The 18,236-nt window shown below is 37.2% G+C and overlaps 2 protein-coding genes and 1 long non-coding RNA gene across 5 annotated transcripts in view; 1 reads left to right on the top strand and 2 right to left on the bottom strand.

Moving 5' to 3' along the window:
* LOC311097510 (uncharacterized protein) overlaps positions 1-992 on the bottom strand; it is a 53,276-nt gene extending 52,284 nt beyond the window's left edge. The window contains exon 1 of one of the 2 annotated variants that reach the window (XM_084137241.1): positions 888-992. The gene's annotated coding sequence lies outside the window, so the exon portion shown is untranslated. The remainder of the gene's footprint in view (positions 1-887) is intronic. The other variant, XM_084137243.1, reaches the window with a different exon arrangement.
* The window catches only part of LOC311097516 (uncharacterized protein), a 202,312-nt gene that overhangs the window by 75,162 nt on the left and 108,914 nt on the right, over positions 1-18,236 (bottom strand). The window lies entirely within an intron of this gene.
* On the top strand, positions 489-17,765 carry LOC311097533. Its single transcript, XR_014609274.1, has 3 exons — positions 489-657; positions 5,156-5,248; positions 17,657-17,765. It is a non-coding gene; the product is annotated as an uncharacterized lncRNA (long non-coding RNA).

The raw sequence follows: 18,236 nt of genomic DNA, 5'->3' as shown, positions 1-18,236 counted from the left end.
GGCGGTAATGCACTATGTTTGCAAGCTGCCAATAAAATCTATCGAAGAAGAAGAAGAAGGCACTGAACCTAGGAATACCAAAACAATGGCAGAGAAAGAGCAATCTAAATTTACAGTACCGGCATATGCAGTTAGTGAAGGCAAACCAGGCAAAAAAATGCCCCTTCCCCTCCGCTTGTCTCAGGTAAATAATGCGTCCTCTAGCTCAGCGGTCGGAGTCGCGCGTTCATGTGTTTTGGGGACGTGGCTTTGGAAGAAGCACAGAAATGAGGGGGTGGAGTGAATGGAAATAATGAGATGTCTTTAAAACAGTCGTGAGAGGTCTACAGACACTCGATTTTGATACTTTCTTTTTCAGAGTACTTACATTTTAATTATGTATTGATATGTACATAAAGTTTAAACAAATTTGAAAAATAAATTTTTTAGACCATTTCTACCTACCCTGCCTTTAATCACAAATTAAGTCAGCATTGTCATGACTCATGTTCCAACTGCAAACTAGTTTGTAATCGAATGTACAATTGTATTATCCCATGATGAAAGGTAAGACGGTGAAACAACGTCACGATATCAACGTTGATTCAATTAGCAAAATCGAAAGGTAACGTTAATTCAACGTTGATTCAACGTCGACAGAAGACCATAACCCGAAAGGTAAGAGTGAAACGACGTCGCGATTTCAACGGTGAATCAACGTTGTTTCTTCCGCAGTGAAACGACGTCACAATATCAACGTTGATCCGTTTTGCAAAATCGAAAGGTAATTCACTGTTGATTCAACCATGGTACCTGACGTTGTTTCAACGGTGAATCAACGTTGAAATGCCGGCTGGGTAGTTTGTATTTAGATTTCTCCTAATAAATGATAAAATAAATGTACTCACAGTCTGAAAACAGCAGATTTACAGCAGAATGAACGGCTGTGTTCCACTTCTCGTGTTTATGTTCCCTTCCCTCGCTCACTTCTCTTCTTCTCCTGGATGTGTGTCATTGCTTCGGTTGCTCTAGCGCCTCTACTGGCGGAAACCAATCCCTATTAAACTATCTAACTTTCATAGCGTCACCTTCCTAAAATAATTGACAAAATCATTTTCATTTTCACAATTATTTTAGGAAGGTGACGATAGATTAGAATAGATAGGCCTACAAGACAACCAAGATCAGATCTGTTATCTTGTTTGAGATACAAACACTATCTCCCCAAATATGTTTGATGAGGGATAGGCTAAAATGTTCAAACTTCGAATATCTGCTAAGGAGTTTGCAACTGTATTTAGCCTATCTGGACTCCAAACTGTCGCATTTTACAGATGTTGTTGATTTTAATATAAATTTTGACTCCATTTTAAAGTTAGATGGTAACTACACTATTAATAAATGTGAGAGTTAAGAAAGATTTACCTCAAAAACTCCAAAACTCCAGTTCTTCCCGAGCAGCTCAGTGCAAGTTGTCTGATTTCTCCCAATAAAATTAAAATCACTGTCCTCACAGTTTGATAAACACCGTGAATTAAATCCGTGTCATTTTTGGCGCTTAAAGGAACACTCCACCGTTTTTTGAAATAGGGCTTATTCACCTTCTTTCCTACATTTAGATAGGTGGGCAAATGCATTTTTGTCTCAGTGCATGCGTTGTTTTAGTTTAACAGGGTCGGCCCTAGCTTAGCTTAGCTTAATGAATGGAATCCTTTGTTGCCAGCTAGCATGTCCTGAGTAAAAGTGATAAAAAAATAAAAAAAAACACCTAATTACTTCTTGTGGCCTGCGTATTCACAACAAGTACAAATAGCGATGCAGATTAACACTAGGCGATTTCCTAGGCAGATATTGACTTGGGACTATATTAGGGGGAAGCACAGGCGAAGCACTGCTACTTGGGTGCAGATCACGCAACACATGAAATCCCACGACTTCCGTCAACATACCGACGTGAATAGTAGCTGACTATTTTTCCTACAGTACATGAATGGCAATGAACATGGCTAATTTTGTGAGAGACGAAGAGGGTGACTTCTCAGACAGTCAAGAGCCAGAGCCAGATTAAAAGATTACTTTAAACATATTTCGCAGCATCTTCTGAACAGTGAAACAGTAGTTTGTGTCTTTCAGGACTGTTTGTACAAATATTTATGCTTCATTTCGAACACACAAAAGCAGAAATCATAAGGGCTGTTCAGTGAATGACTTAAAACCTGGAATTCTTGAAAAAACGACATGTTCTGCTTAAACAAATGATTCTGATCATATCCACATTGATAGCATTCTTCCTGAGCCCGCAGATGATTTCAGTACCGAAGATTTCAATGATACGTCTTTGGATGGGCAGTGACCTTGCAAAAAATGTTTTCTACAATGGTTTAAACTACAGGATGGGAATGGTGTTATCCCATGGATCGCTGGCTGGACTTCCAGAGTTTTGTGAAATTGTTCATATGATTGTTGAACAAGAGACCCTGCTTTTCATTGTAAAAAACCTGGATGCTTGGTACCTGGAACATTATCGAGCTTATGACTTGGTCATGTCTACTACTAGAGTGCTGAAGCAACTCACGGATGAAGTCAGGAAAGTGTGTGGCTTGAATGGGGAATTCAGACTACAGTACCAAGACAAAGACTTTGGAGATGCACTTGTAAATTTGACATCTACAGCTGAACTAGAGGATTTGACAACTATCAAGGTCATCCCAATAACTGATGATTGCAGCCAAAGATTCAATGTCACTGTCTTGGAGGATGCTCAATCTTCAAGCTTCCATTCAGATGACACAGAGATCCTTTCCTCACCATCAAGCTCAGTGTCTATGAGCCTAGAGCCTGAGTCGTGAAATGTGGCCTAGAGAGTTTCCAATCCCCAAGTTTTCGTATGACACTGAACTGCAGTTAGAAAAAGTAAATGCAGAGTATATAGGTCAAACAAGACGAGATTTAAGCACAGTACAAAAACAAGGTAGCTGAAGAAATATTCAAGTTCAAAGCTTACCCATCAGATGCAGACTTCAGTGAAGTTGCAGAAGCTCTAATCAAGGACCATCCATGTCTTTCTGAACCTGGTTCGTACAATGGCTGCTATGGTTGGAAGCAGCGGTTTAAGACAAAAATGGGTAAATACCGAACTCAGCTAAAGGCTACTGGGTGTTCTGAGTTACTTGTAAATTCATTGAAGTCCAAAGCCCCAGAGGATGTCTTGTCAGCAAAAAAAGTAAAGAGACCAAAGAGAGGAGAAGCAAACCACATACCCGACATTCCAACTGGAGAGACTCGAGAAAAACTGGAAAATGAGAGACACTCACTTTTAACAGAAGTAAAGAAACGAGACAATCGTGCAGTGGTAAAGGACAAAATGGCCAAAACCTTTTCACTGCGAAGACAAGAAATTGTGGAAAGGGAATTGGGAGTTGAAGAGTTGATGGCCTGCAATGTTCACAGAGGATGAGGCATGTAATATTTTGAACTATAAGTAATGGCCTGTAAAGTAGAGGTTACTAATTGCCTGTTATAAGAAATCTGCTATGAAATATTACAATTTTGTTCAAAATGACATGCATTTTCAAAAAAAATTGTCATTTTGTGTAGGCACATACACATAACCAAAATTGGTTCTGGCGAAAAAGACACTATTGAACAACACGTAACACAAACACACATAACTTTTTTCAAAACTAAACATTGAATGGATTTGCAGTGTTCTTGATCCAATCAGCAGCAAATGCTGCTCCAAACATGCGACCTCCCCCCGAACGATTCAAGCCGGCGCGGTCCCAGATTGATGTCAGGGCAAATGTTCTTGGCACTGTAATATCAATCTGGCTCTTGCCAGGTTAGTTAGATCAGGCACATACACATAAAGTCAAATAATCATTAATTCCAAGAAAAGAAATTCAAAAAATAAGAAGTTTCATATTACTCTATATGAGTTGGGAGAGACAGTCCCACTAAGATTTCAAACAGGAGAACAGCCACTCACAACAGAGCTTGCCATTTTCTCCAATGGATTACTGTGGGGATGTCCTATCTATAGTTTTATTAAAGATCTTTGAGCCAATGAGACAATGACGTAGAGCTGTTGGTGTGGAGGAAAACATAAAGACCCATTTCTCCATGATGTCAGTTAGAGTGCGATTATTTTGCTCAAAGATGATACAAGAGTGGCTCTTCTAGCATCTAATATGCACAGTGACAACAAATGTTATTTTTGAGCCAGATAATGTCTGTCGCAAAAATGTGATTTCTCCTGTGACACGTGTTCATCCTTTCTAAAAAAATAAGCTTTTATTATATTTATGATTTACACTTTGCACTCTAACCTTTTATCCCCCACCTGAACCAAGGGCATTTTCTCCAGTTCAGCTTTACCCAAATCGAAAAGCTAAAATGCCTCATTTGAAAGCTAAGATCTACAAAAGTGATCATAAATTTTTTGTCACGTCGTCACCGCGTTTTTTTCACGTTTTCATCACATTTTTGTCACTTTTTTGTCATATTTTTGTTGCGTTTTGGTCGCTTTTTTCCGACCCATTTTTGTTGCTTTTCTTGTCATTTTTTTCATTGCTTTATTGTCGTGTTTTTTTTTTTTGTCACGTTTTTTGTCCCTCTTTTGTTGCTTTTCCGGTATGTTTTTATCACTTTTTTGTCACGTTTTACTCGCTTTTTTTGTCACATTTTTGTTGTGTTTTCATCCTGTTTTTGTCGCCATTTTGTCGCTTTTAGATTTGGGTGCTGCCAAACTGGAGAAAATGTGCTCGGTTTAGGTGGGGCTTAAGAGGTTAAATTTATGATTTGACGCTGGGTCAAAATGCAAGGCTATTGATAAAATGTTTAATGTCAAGTTTGCTTGATACAAACTTCCTGAAATGGGCAGCACTTCCATGAAGCCATAGCACCAGAAATTAAGTAATATTTCAGTGCAAATGCGAACTATGTTGTGCCAAAGGTAACATTTTATCATTTGTATATGTACCTATAGTTGACTGTGAAAGACTTAAAAAAGCAGGATAAAGCTCCTTTTATATTGTTCCTTTTATATTGTAACTCTGTCCCCATCTTAGTCTTGTGTTGTTTCCATTTTTTTAAATGTTAAAAAATGTTTATAATATTGTCCATGTTTTTGTTTTAAAATGTAAAAATATATTTGTATGTGTGTGCACTCATCTAGAGCCTTGAAGTCAATATAAAAAGAGAGTGTCTGCTGAAGTGTCTAATTCTCTACTTCGGAGAAGACCTGGACCAACTTATTAAGGAGTATCTGGTGAGTAGTTTTGCACACTGTAAAACCTAACACTGAAAGTCACTAAACGAAATGAGTTCATTTAACTTATTTTTAAAAAAAAGTTCATTTCACTTAATAAAAACTGTGATATTAACTCAAAAACTGCAATGCATTAAGCAAAACTTAAACTGAATAAGTTATGAATAACCTAGTTGTTATTTTAACTCTAAAGATTTAAGTTAAATTTAATTAATTTAATCTAGTTTATGTTAATGGTTGAAAATAAAAATAATATAAGTAAATTAGAAACCAGCTGGTGGGTTTTCTTTTTAAATTATATTTTTCAAGAAACGACTTTTGTATAAGGCCTATACTTTTACACTTTTGATAGCTAATGGAAAACACGTAAATAAATACATTTAAAGTTATCAGCTTCATTAAAAGCCTTCATTTAGATATGTCATTAATCATCACAGCGTTCTCCCTCACGGACCGGAAAAACCGCGCATTTATTTCAACAGGCGTAATCTGCCCATCCCCCACAACAGCTTCACGGAACTCAGTCACAATCACAAAGTCAAAATCAGGATGGCGGGCATGAAGAGAATTAACGGGTAAGCATGGCAAACTGCTTCATCCTTTTTCTAGCTAGCACTCTTAAATGTTTTAACGTTGTATTGTAGTAGTGATTCTTAATCTTAAGAAGACCGAATAGCTAAGTTAGGGTAATTTGTGTCGACGACATTGCCTAACGTTACTCAGAGATTGCGTTTTTTTTTTTTTTTTTTTTTTTTTTTTTTTTTAAATCAGCAGCAGTAACGTTAGCCTAGTTAACGTTAATGTGCTGTTAGTAACGTTAACTTACACGACAGTTTTGTCAGTGGTAAAGTAATTTATATTTGTGTGTGTGTTCTCACATTTTGGCATAGTGTGTCCCGCGCAATTTTGAATACTTTTCAGTGAGGATACTGATTGACTCTCCTCCACCGACCGTGATTCACACAGCAAAAACTAAAGAAATAGGCAATACAAGCTGACCGATTCTTTTATTTATTATGCTGTGAGTAAACCCTAGATTTGTCATTGGGAAAGTAATATTTTTGTGTTTTCTCACATTTTTATATAGACAAACGTCTTCCTCTGGCATTTTTAGATATCCTTGACAACGACCATCATTCACGCGGCAACAACTAAAGAAAAAGGTAACGTTACTACAAGCTAACCTATACTATTTGTTATTATACTGTGAATAAACTACAGCTTTGTCAGTTGAAAAAAAATATATTTTTATTTTGGCATAGACAAACGTCTTCCTCGGGCATTTTTGGATATCGTGAGGAGACTGACAACGACCGTCATTCACGTACCAACAACTAAAGAAAAAGGTACTACAAGCTAACCTATACTATTTGTTATTATACTGTGAATAAACTACAGCTTTGTCAGTGGAAAAATATATATTTTTATTTTCTCACATTTTGGCATAGACAAACGTCTTCCTCGGGCATTTTTGGATATCGTGAGGAGACTGACAACAACCGTAATTCACGTGGCAACAACTAAAGAAAAAGGTACTACAAGCTAACCTATACTATTTGTTATTATTCTGTGAATAAACTACAGTTTTAACAGGGGGAAATTAATCAAATTTTTTTTCTTTACAGTTCGGCATAGAGGAACGTATGCTGTGCATTTTGCATATTTGACACAAAGGAGACTGACATTTTACGTGGTAAAAACTAAAGAGAAAGATACAAATATTCCCTCCTAAGCTTGAATTCAAAACGGGCGATTATATAAAGTCTGGAGCTCAGGAAAACAAGCAATTGAGGTTAAAATGACAGATTGGTTTGCTAGTGTTAGTTAAAATGACTGACAAAGCTGTGTGCTTGTCATGTTTTCTAATTTGAATTTCTCAATAACGGATCACTGTCATGCTCTTGAAATGCAAGCTATGCCCATTTGTCTGCTCTGTCAGACAAAGTCTGTTAAAACATTACAGACTTTACCATTTTGTACATTCAACAGTATGTCCCATACCATGTCTGTACGAAGGTTGCATGTGTACATTCAAATCATACAATTCCCTGAAGATACACTTGACAAGATTTCATCCTGAGAAGCAAAAGACACATGGCTGTGAAAAGTCGGAATTTCACTGTCCTTTGTGCACATTGAAGCAGCCATTTGTAGAACAGGACATGTTCTGTCACCTGCGAAGTCATTTGAAAAAATTTGAAATGGTGACTTGTCCTTATAGAAATTGTAATTTCCAGACAAATAATTACTCCACATTCAATTCACACAAATGGAGGGAGCACCACAATGCTTCAGAATATAATGACTTGATGGTAATAAGTGAAGTTTCTGAGCAGCAGAACAGTGGATCTGAAGATAACCAAGAGGTATCTGAGAGTCATTCTGTCTTGGAGGCTACTGTGTTAGACAATGGTCAATTATTTGACCAGCTTCAGCACAATTTGGCAACTTTTTTCCTCAAAATGCAAACAATATTGCATGTCTCTGAAAAAGCTGTTCAAGAAATTGTTGAACAATTAGATCAGCTGTTTCAGTTATCAAAGCCCTTGATCAAAGATGCTGTCAGTAAAGTACTTACTGAAAACCAGTGCTGCGTCCCTGAATTAGTTGTAGATGAAATTGTTGAGGTGGTGTCAGAGAATAATGTACTTCACAGATCCACAACTAAACATGCAGTTCTTTCAACTGCTAAAAGGAGGAAGACATATACTGAGCACAAATTTCCATTTGTGAAGCCTGTTGAGTACTTGATTGAATCCAATCACACCTGCATGTATGTGCCAATTCTCTCCAGTTTGCAGGAGTTGTTGAAAAAAAAAGATGTACTTGAAAAAGTACTGGAGACTTCACCTTCACAAGATGGACGTTATGCAACTTTTTGGGATGGCACTTATTGTGAAGAAAATCCCCTCTTCTCAGATGACAAACTAAAGTTTGCTCTCATACTTTACATTGATGATTTTGAGGTTTCAAATCCTCTGGGTACTTCTCGTAAAATTCACAAAGTGTGTGCAGTGTATTGGGCATTAGCTAACATTCCAGCTAAATTTCGCTCAGCACTTCACACCATACAACTTGCTGTTTTATGCAATTCCAATGACCTTCCAAAGACATTTTGGCTATTCTAGGATTCTTGAACCCTTACTAAATGATCTCAAGACTCTTGAAGTGGAAGGTGTTTACATTGAGTCTCTTGGTGACTGTGTAAGGGGTTCGGTTTTTGCTGTGGTGGCAGACAATCTTGCGGCGCATGGCTTGGCTGGCTTTAAAGAGAGTTTCAATTCCTCATACGTTTGCAGATTTTGCCTCAGTCCCAAAACAGACATACAGACTTCAGAAGTGACCACTGGTAACTGTGAGTTAAGGACAAGAGAAAACCATGACACCATAGTCCAAGCACTTCAAACGGATGGAGATTATATTGATTATGGGGTAAAGAGTTCTTGTGCCCTGTCAGATTGCCTTGCTTATTTCCATCCCATCACAGGATTTCCACCTGATCTATTACATGATTTGCTTGAAGGTGTTGTACCTGTTGAAATTGCACTTTGCTTAAAAGCATTGATTTCCAAGAAATATTTTTCTTTGGATGATCTCAATAAGGCAATTGTGTCCTTCCCTTTTGAACATTCTGACAAGACAGACCGTCCACATCCGATTCCCAAAAGTTTTTCAACCCGGGGCACTATAGGTGGAAATGGTCACGAGAACCACACCTTGCTGAGATTATTGCCTGTTCTAATTGGACATTCTGTCCCAGAGGGTGAAAAATGTTGGGGAATTTTGATGGATTTAAAAGACATAGTTGATTTATCACTATGTAATTCGTTTGATGATGCGACACTACAGTACTTTGCTTGCAAAATTTCTGATCACAGACAACTATTACAGGAAGTGTTCCCTAACCTTGTGCTTCGCCCTAAACACCATTACATTGAGCACTATCCTCACCTAATTAAGTGCTTTGGTCCTTTGGTACATTTATGGACCATGAGATTTGAAGGGAAGCACAAAGTTTTCAAGAAAATTGTACATGACGCGAACAACTTCAAAAACATTTTGAAAATGCTTGCAGAACGACACCAAAAGCAGATGGCTTACTATCTGTCCTCTCCAGCCTTTTTTAAGCCTGAAATCCAAACCACAAACATGAAATCTGTCTTAGTAGCCACATTGCCAGAAGATGCACAGGCATTTATATCCAGTATCACTGACAGCAACACCATTTACTCTGCTGATCAAGTTATCATTGATGGTACCCTTTTCAGACAGGGCATGTTTGTTTGCACAGGGCTACATGGAGGGTTGCCTCAGTTTCATGAGATATGTCAGACTTTGCTGTTTAATGACAGTGTTTATTTTGTGCTGAAGAAATTTGAATCAAACTATGTAGAGCACTTGCGTAGTTATGAGCTAGATGCAGACTGTGGAGGAAAGTTCTTTGTGAGATCACCATATGAATTGCATGACAGCATTCCTTTGACTGCTTACAGGGTAAAAGGCCAAAAAATCCTTACCACAAAGAGGTTCATCTCACTCTTGGATCTACAGTAGCCTGCTGCTGCATTGCTGATCACTACACTCAAGGGTCAACTGTAAGTGCCTTAAAGATTGTAGATGCATCTTCTACAAAACAAATTTTGATGTCTTGATGGTTGCCAATTAGCTGATCAGTTTTGTGGCAAAATATTACATACATTTTTATTTATTTATTATTATTACTGCAAAAGCCCCTGTAGTATGATTGCTAGTGTGTGTTTTTTATGCTTACAGATTCCAAGTCGAAATGAGTGCATCAGATAGCACATTAAAGCTGAGGGTGATAATAGATCCTATGAGTACCCGTAAAGTAGTTTTGCCATCTCGCCCTGAGACACTCAGTGACCTTTTGTTGAATCTAAAAACAAACCTCAATGTGAGTTATGACTTTAAGCTACAGTTTGAAGATCCTGAGTTTGAAAATGCATTATGTGATCTCGAGAACATTGATGATCTTCCCTCCAAAGCAACTGTGAAGCTCATCAAAACACTTGAGCTGGAAATCCATTCTACTGACACAGAAGAAACAGCGTTGGCTTCGGACACATCATCTTCTTCTAAACGCAGGTGGCCTGATGTGTTTGATCTGCCAACGTTTTCGTATGACGTTGAGTTTGCCTTGAGAGAAGGCAATTCTGAATATTTTAAAGAAGGAAAGCATCTTAAATTGACAAGGGATCAAAAACATAATATACTTGAGAGAATGATTGATACAATTTACAGCTTCAAGGCATACCCAAGTGATAATGAGTTTGTTCAAGCAGCTGAAGCCCTGGTGAACAAACACCCCTGTTTGAAGGAAAATGGCTCAAGAACCGGTCATGATGGATGGAAAGTGTCCTTGAAGTTCAAAATGGGTAATTATAGAAGCAAACTTCGGAGATCAGGAATGCAAGAAGTTGCCATCAATGGGTGCAAAAGAAGCAGGAGCAATCCAGATGCAGAACATAGTCGTGCAAATATTAAACGCCCTAGACGAGCAGAAGTCAACTTTCTTCCCAACATTCCTCATGGGTCAGATGAACTTTCTTTGGAAGATTTACGTCTAAATATGGTGGATGAACTTAAAAAGAAGGACCAAGATGTCATGATGATAAATCGACACATGCAACAAACATTTGCGCTGAGACGAAAAGAAATTGTGCAGTCCAGTCCATCAGTTAAGGAAATTATGTCAAGATGGCCAGCTATGTTTCGGGAAGCCCAAGTAAGTGATGTTAAAATAAATTGTTTTTCTGTCTACTTCTTAAAAAGAAATGGTTGGTATCTTAAGGTTTTGGTATATTCAAATTCATTTTGTTTTAATGCTGTCTTTTAAAAAATTTGTTCACTCAAAATATTGACTTCTTTCAGGTTTGTATAAACAAAGTTGATTAAATAAGTTACATTTTTTGTGTGAACTTTATTTATGCTCATCTTTGCACCCTGTAGTGTTCAAAGATTACTTGCAGTGTAGAAAAGCATTGTGATGTATTTTTATTTTCAAATTCATAACAGCCTTTTCATCAGACATTTTTTTTCTATTTATTGTTGCAGGTACTTGCAGAGTTTCACAGAATCACAAATCAAAATCTGCAGCAGACATTCTACTCCTCCCTGGATAAACATACTCCACAGCTTCTGAATCTTTTCAGAGCTAAGGCAGCAAAGGGTGGTGTCAGTGGCAACAAGATGGCTGCAATACTAAGAGACTACGATGAACAAGTAAGTAGAACTGAACTTATTGAAGGGCTGTACAGGATGAGAACGTTGGTGTAAAAGTTATCCATGCTACAAATGTTAAAGATGTTAAAGAGTTAGTTCACCCAGAAATGAAAATTTTGTCATCAGTTACTCAACCTCAAGTCATTCCTTTTTTCCAAGTTTTATAATGGCAGTGGATTGCAACCAATGGATTGAAGCAAAAACGTGCATCCATCTATCATAAACGAATTTCAAGCAGCTCCAGGGGATTAATAAAGGCCTTCTGAAGCAAAACGATGAGTTTGTGTAAAAAAATATATTAAACTTTATAAATTAAAATAACTAGCTTCCGGCCAAACAAACATACGGATTCCACTTAAGTGTAAAGCGCAACTTACAAGAAATGCGATGTACTGCTGATATTTACACTACGCCATGATGCACTACGCTACTTCTGACGTCATAAGTTGTGCTTTAGGGGCAAGTAGACTGCGTTTGTCCGGAAGCTAGAATTTTACTTTGTAACATGTTAAATATGAATATTTGATTACAAACTCATCGTTTTGCTTCAGAAGACCTTTATTAACCTTCCAGAGCCTCGTGAAGTTCGTTTATGACAGATGGATGCACGTTTTTGAGCTTCAAACTGATGGTTGCAATTCACTGCCATTATAAAGCTTAGAAGAGCCAGGATTTTTTTTATATAACTCCGATTTTATTTGTCTAAAAGAAGAAAGTCGTATACACCTAGGATGACTTAAGGGTGAGTAAATCATGGGCTAATTTTCATTTTAAAGTGAACTAATCCTTTAATAGCCTGTTCTATAGGTTGTATATCTTTTTACGTTTCTGGTTATCTTTAATTTTTAACTATCTTTAATGTGTTTTTTTTTACTTTTCCTTTTGATTTTTTTCTAGAACATTTAGCTGATACACCTAGTATTAGTACCTAGTAAAGTACTAGTGTTTGTCCAAATAAAATCTTGCTAATTAACAATTTTGTTAAAGGAACACTCCACCGTTTTTTCATATTAAAGGGATACTCCACTTTTTTTGGAAATAGGCTCATTTTACAACTCCCCCAGAGTTAAACAGTTGAGTTTTACCGTTTTCGAATCCATTCAGCCGATCTCCGGGTCTAGTGGTACCACTTTTAGCATAGCTTAGCATAGATCATTGAATCGGACGAGACCATTAGCATCTCTCTCAAAAGAAATGACCAAAGAGTTTCGATATTTTTCCTATTTAAAACTTGACTCTTCTGTAGTTACATCGTGTACTAAGACCGACGGAAAATGAAAAGTTGCGATTTTCTAGGCTGATATGGCAAGGAACTATACTCTCATTCCTATAAAATAGGTCTAATAGGTTAGACAAACTTAGTCCCGGTCACATTGGAAGTTACCGAGCTGGGGACTATTTTCAGGTGCTGCGTCATATCATTACGCCTGCTGGACTCATGGTACGGCAGCAAAGTTTCTTGATTTTTACGCAGGAATGAGAGTATAGTTCCTAGCCATATCAGCCTAGAAAATCGCAACTTTTCATTTTCCGTCGGTTTTAGTACACGATGTAACTACAGAAGAGTCAAGTTTTTAATAGGAAAAATATCAAAACTCTTTGGTCATTTTTTTGAGAGATGCTAATGGTCTCATCTGATTCAATGATGTATGCTAAGCTATGCTAAAAGTGGTACCGCCAGACCCGGAGATCGGCTGAATGGATTCGAAAACGGTAAAACTCAACTGTTTAACTCTGGGGGAGTTGTAAAATGAGCCTATTTCCAAAAAAAAAAGTGGAGTATCCCTTTAAACTATGTTATTCCCTTAACTAAGACGAGTTGATACATACCTCTCCCGCTCTGGCGCGCGGCGACACTTTGATAGCACATAGCTTAGCCCAGATCATTCATTAGGGACCAAACAGAGATGCGACCAAACAAATCCACGTTTTCCCTATTTAAATACAGTTACACGACTAGTTACACGACCAAGTATGGTGACACAAAATAAAACGTGGCACTTTTCTAAGCGGGTAAAATGCATAACTATAATGTATGGCAGAATAGCACTGGGAGCACTTCGACTCGGCGCAGTAAAAAGTCACGTTGGTTCTAATGACAGAAGTGAGAGGGAGAGGGGGAGAGGATTTTTCAGGAGTGATGATATTACTGCGCAGAGTCGTAGTGCTCCCAGTGCTATTCCGCCATTATTATTATTTTGTCACCATACTTGGTCGTGTAACTACTCGTGTAACTGTATTTAAATAGGGAAAACGTGGCGGTGTTTGGTCACTTCTAACTTCATTGCTGTTTGGATCCTAATGAATGAACTGGGCTAAGCTAAGCGCTATCAAAGTGTTGCCGTGCGCCAGAGAGATTGAGTGCACGCACTGAGACGAGAGAGGTATCTATCAACTTGTCTTAGTTAAGGGAATAACAGTTTAATATGAAAAACGGTGGAGTGTTCCTTTAAATGTATTGTTACAATTAGAAGCATTACATTTTTGTAAATATTAGTCAATTGAACTGCATGACCATTTTTCAAGGCTTTGTTGTCATCCATGAACATTTTGTTATGGTGTCTGCCCTGACTATGGCCTGTTTGTTTTGTAGATTTGTAAAGACATGCATTAACAAAGATTTATTTCAATCCATTTAGAGAGAGGATCTTGACCAGGCACAAAAGGCAGCAGTTGCCATCATTGCTGTCGAGGAAGAGGTTGAAAAGTTGCCTTTCAACCCACAGGATCTACTGATTGTCCTTGAAGATGAGGTGGTAATGTCTGCAAAGTCCTGGGTTAGTGCACTGGTGCTGATTTTTGGGCTACTGTATGCCCTTCACATAAGCTACCCAAAGAAGCTGACCATTTTTTTTGAGTTCATACAGAAAGTGCTGCTAAATCTCGAAGATGGGAAGGCCAGGCCAAAGTTGCTTGCACTTAAAAATGAACTTCTGATTGACTAATATGGAATCCATGCTGTTTCTGGTACCATAAGGTAATTGAGTTTGCTGTTTTTAGAATTTTAAACGGCAGTTTTTGAATTTTTTCCCCCATTTGTGCTGTCTGTTAAAGTTTTAATTGATCGTGAATATTTCATGGGAAAAGTGTGTCTGATGAAATTGTTTTAATGTTATTTGCACACTGATTTTGCACACATGTCCCTGTTTGGGCAGTCTGTTAATGTCTTAAATGAGAGATGTAATGGTTAAAGTGTACATTTAATGACATTGTTTTAATGTTATTTGCACATTGATTTAGTTTTAAAAATGTCCCTGTTTTGGGCAGTCTGTTAAAGTCTTGAATAGTATGTAATGGTTGAAGTGTACATTTAATGAAATTGTTTTAATGTTATTTGCACACTGATTTAGTTTTTAAAATGTCCCTCTTTGGGCAGTCTGTTAAAGTCTTGAATAGTATGTAATGGTTGAAGTGTACATTTAATGAAATTGTTTTAATGTTATTTGCACACTGATTTAGTTTTTAAAATGTCCCTCTTTGGGCAGTCTGTTAAAGTCTTAAAGGAATGGTAGATGTAATGGTTAAAGTGTACATTTGATGAAGTTGTTTTAATGTTATTTGGACTGTTTTATTCCTGATAACCCCTTTTCCCCCCAATAAATGCTGTTAATAATTGCATCCTAATGTTTTCCCCTTGTCTTAATTTAACTTTATTAATTTGAGTTTAATCAACTTAAATCATTTACCGCAATCGGTTTCCTCAAACCATTTGAGTAGCTATATAGTTGTTAAGACTTAATTAGATTTATTAATTGAACTCAAACCAGTTATTTTAAATGAATGGAATTAACTTAAAATCTTTAAGTTACCTATACTCAAAATGATTGACTAAATTAACATTAAATTATAAGTGAATATGACTCAATTTATATAAGTTAACAAAACTCATATGTATTTGTTTTTAAACTTAAATGGTTTGCCGCAATTAGTTTCCTCAATCGGTTTGAGTTGAGTTAACTTATTGGGTTTTACAGTGCATGAATCCATAAGCTTTTATAATGATAAAGCACATACGCACAGATAAACTTTAAATTTACTTGCCACGTGCTGCTGCTCTTTTTCTGCCACATGGCAGCGGGATAGATGCTTAGCAGTGTTTTATTCCAATTGTTAAATCACTTACTCGGATAGCCCACAGAAACTCATGGACAATTCTGATTTGACACTTTGTGGACTGGTTGGTACAAAATGTGTCCATTATATCTACGGTATCAGAGCAGCAGCAGTCAGGCACTGAAAGCCTGGATGTAACATTTGTAAGATAATTTAGTAATTTTAGTGATTCTAACAGGTCAATTTAGCTCAAAGGAATTATTAATTAATTTATGGGGAATTCGAAAGAATCACTTATTACAACCGAGCAAATGACTCGTTCGCGGTTCATTTGAACTGGCTGTAATCGGCTCTGCAATATATAAATATATAGTATATATATAGTGAAACACTATATATATATAGTGAAACACTATAGTTAGCAAGGTAACTCAGCAGTTTAAGACATTAAACTCGTAAGCACATAACACAAGTAACACTTCTCTTTAAAAATACAAACAAGACTTTATTGATTATTCTGACTAACACATAAAACTAATATCTAACACAAACACACGCACACACATTCATACGAGTTGCAGAAAGAAAGAGAGAGTTAGGAAAGAATGAGTTTTAAGAGTGAGATGATGAAATCCCAAGTTTCTATATGCACTTATAAGACATAACCTAAACGAACCATAAAGCATTAATTTAACCCTTCGTTACTTAGGTGGGTTATTAAATCTATATCAAATACACCAGTTCAGTTTAAGAGTCTGGAGGCTACTTGCGTGTCTTTGCTTTTGGGATTCCCTTTGTCTGTGTAAAAGGGGTTTCCCGAGTTCGTTGGCTGGTCTCCTCGTGCCTGGGTCTGGGGCGGCCAATCACGTGGTGTGCTGGTGGATGGATGGAAAGTCTTTGTTGAAGCTGGCTTTGCAGAAGAAACGTGGACTGAAATCTTGCCGCAAAACTTAACTTAGAACCGAGACTCACAATGGAAAAGAAAGGAAACTAAGAAAAGAAAGGAAATTGAGACGAGAGTAGATGATGGCTTGAATGAAGCTGTTGAACCCGTTCTTCTGATCTTGATTTGGGTTATTTTATCTCTGCGCGTTTACATGGTTACTAGTCTGTCTGGTCTCTTCGAATCTACTTTTTCATTTTCTCTTCTGCTCGAAGCTTTGTTCGGGTCTAAGATTTTAAACTCAAAATGTTTGTCCAACCTCCTAGGAGAGATCTAACCAATTAGACACTGGCTTAATTTAGGAGGTGCCTCTATTCTCTTCTTATCGTAAATCATGCGTTATCTGTGATCTCCTTGCTCTCCAGCAATAGCAAGAGAGAACAAGAGGCCACAGTTTAGACATTATTACTATTATAAGAATACAAAACATTTTACACAGATTTCAATCAAGCCATCTTTTGAATCAAGAGCATACGATCATACTGATATGAAACACAACACACTTTCATTCAAACATCTAACAGTTATAATAACCATTAAATGACTTACATGGGATCTAATCTTATTAAACATGCATATAAGTGGTAGAAACAACATAGAATTATGTAGTTGCATGATGTTTGATTATAAGTCCATCGAAACTGTTCTGGGATGATTTTATGTATTGTTATAGGTAAAATCTCAGTTCTGTGGTTTGAAAAGATTTTACACCCTGAGGTCATTCAGAGGTCCTTAAGAAAAAGATGGTCTGTTTTGTATCTCTGTCGTGGGGGTCCAGCAACTTCTGCTGTTATTTTGATTGACTTTCCAACACTATCAAACGCTGACAACGTTTTTCTTTTAGTTGGGCTCATCTCTTTGAAGCTTGCATAGCCATAAAGTTCTTAGCTGGGGGTTTTCGTAGGTTAGCGGAGCCTGGCTGGAGCCTGATTTTATGGCCCTGGACTGGTGATTTGGGGTCTGGAATGTTGAGTTCTGTGTGGAATTATGTTTGAACAATTCACCTGGAAGATTAATTTGTGTTTGTTTCGCCCTCAAATCCTACACATTAATATTACACCAGTATATTATGGAACTTGTGTTAGTTATGTCCAAATATAATATAAACCAGCTTAATCTCATCATCAACATTTTTTTTATTTGATTTTGGGAACTGTCTGTGTCCTTAGGGATGAAGCTGAATAAGGTTGTCCAGAGGGATGAAGCTGAAACAGAGCTTGCAAGTTCCACAATGGCTGTGTTCATCATCAGGGAAGAGGGTGATTCTCTCCAACCACCACATGACATTGGTATAGTCATTGAAGGTGTGAAAGTCCTGAACAGGTTGCCATCAGTCGCACATGCATGTGCCATGTTATTTGGCCTAATTTATGTGCTGAACTTGAGCTATCCAGGTGAGCTGGAACACACCTTTGATGCACTACAAAAGTTATTTATGGAGATTGAACCAAAGAAAATGACGCACAAAGTTCTCAGCCTCAGTGTTAAGCTGTAAAAGTAAAGTTGCCAAGAGAAATACATTTGGATACGTTGTATTTGGTTCTGTTTTAGAGCTTGTACTCATTGCAGGTTAATGAATCACTGGTCAATGAAAAACACTTTAAACTGATGTTAAACTCAATTTATTGTGAAGTTGTTTTGTGGTATAGAAATTTGGGCACATCGTTAACATATTAAAACGTTTAAACAGTTTTACAGTAATTAAATGCTATTCCATTACATTTCTCAAGTTTTACATATTTTACTGCT

The sequence above is a fragment of the Abramis brama genome (genome assembly GCF_963993115.1).
Source record: "Abramis brama genome assembly, chromosome: 15".
Lineage (NCBI taxonomy): Eukaryota > Metazoa > Chordata > Actinopteri > Cypriniformes > Leuciscidae > Abramis > Abramis brama.
The sequence above is the reverse complement of the archived record's forward strand: the minus strand, read 5'-3'. Positions and strand labels throughout refer to the sequence as shown.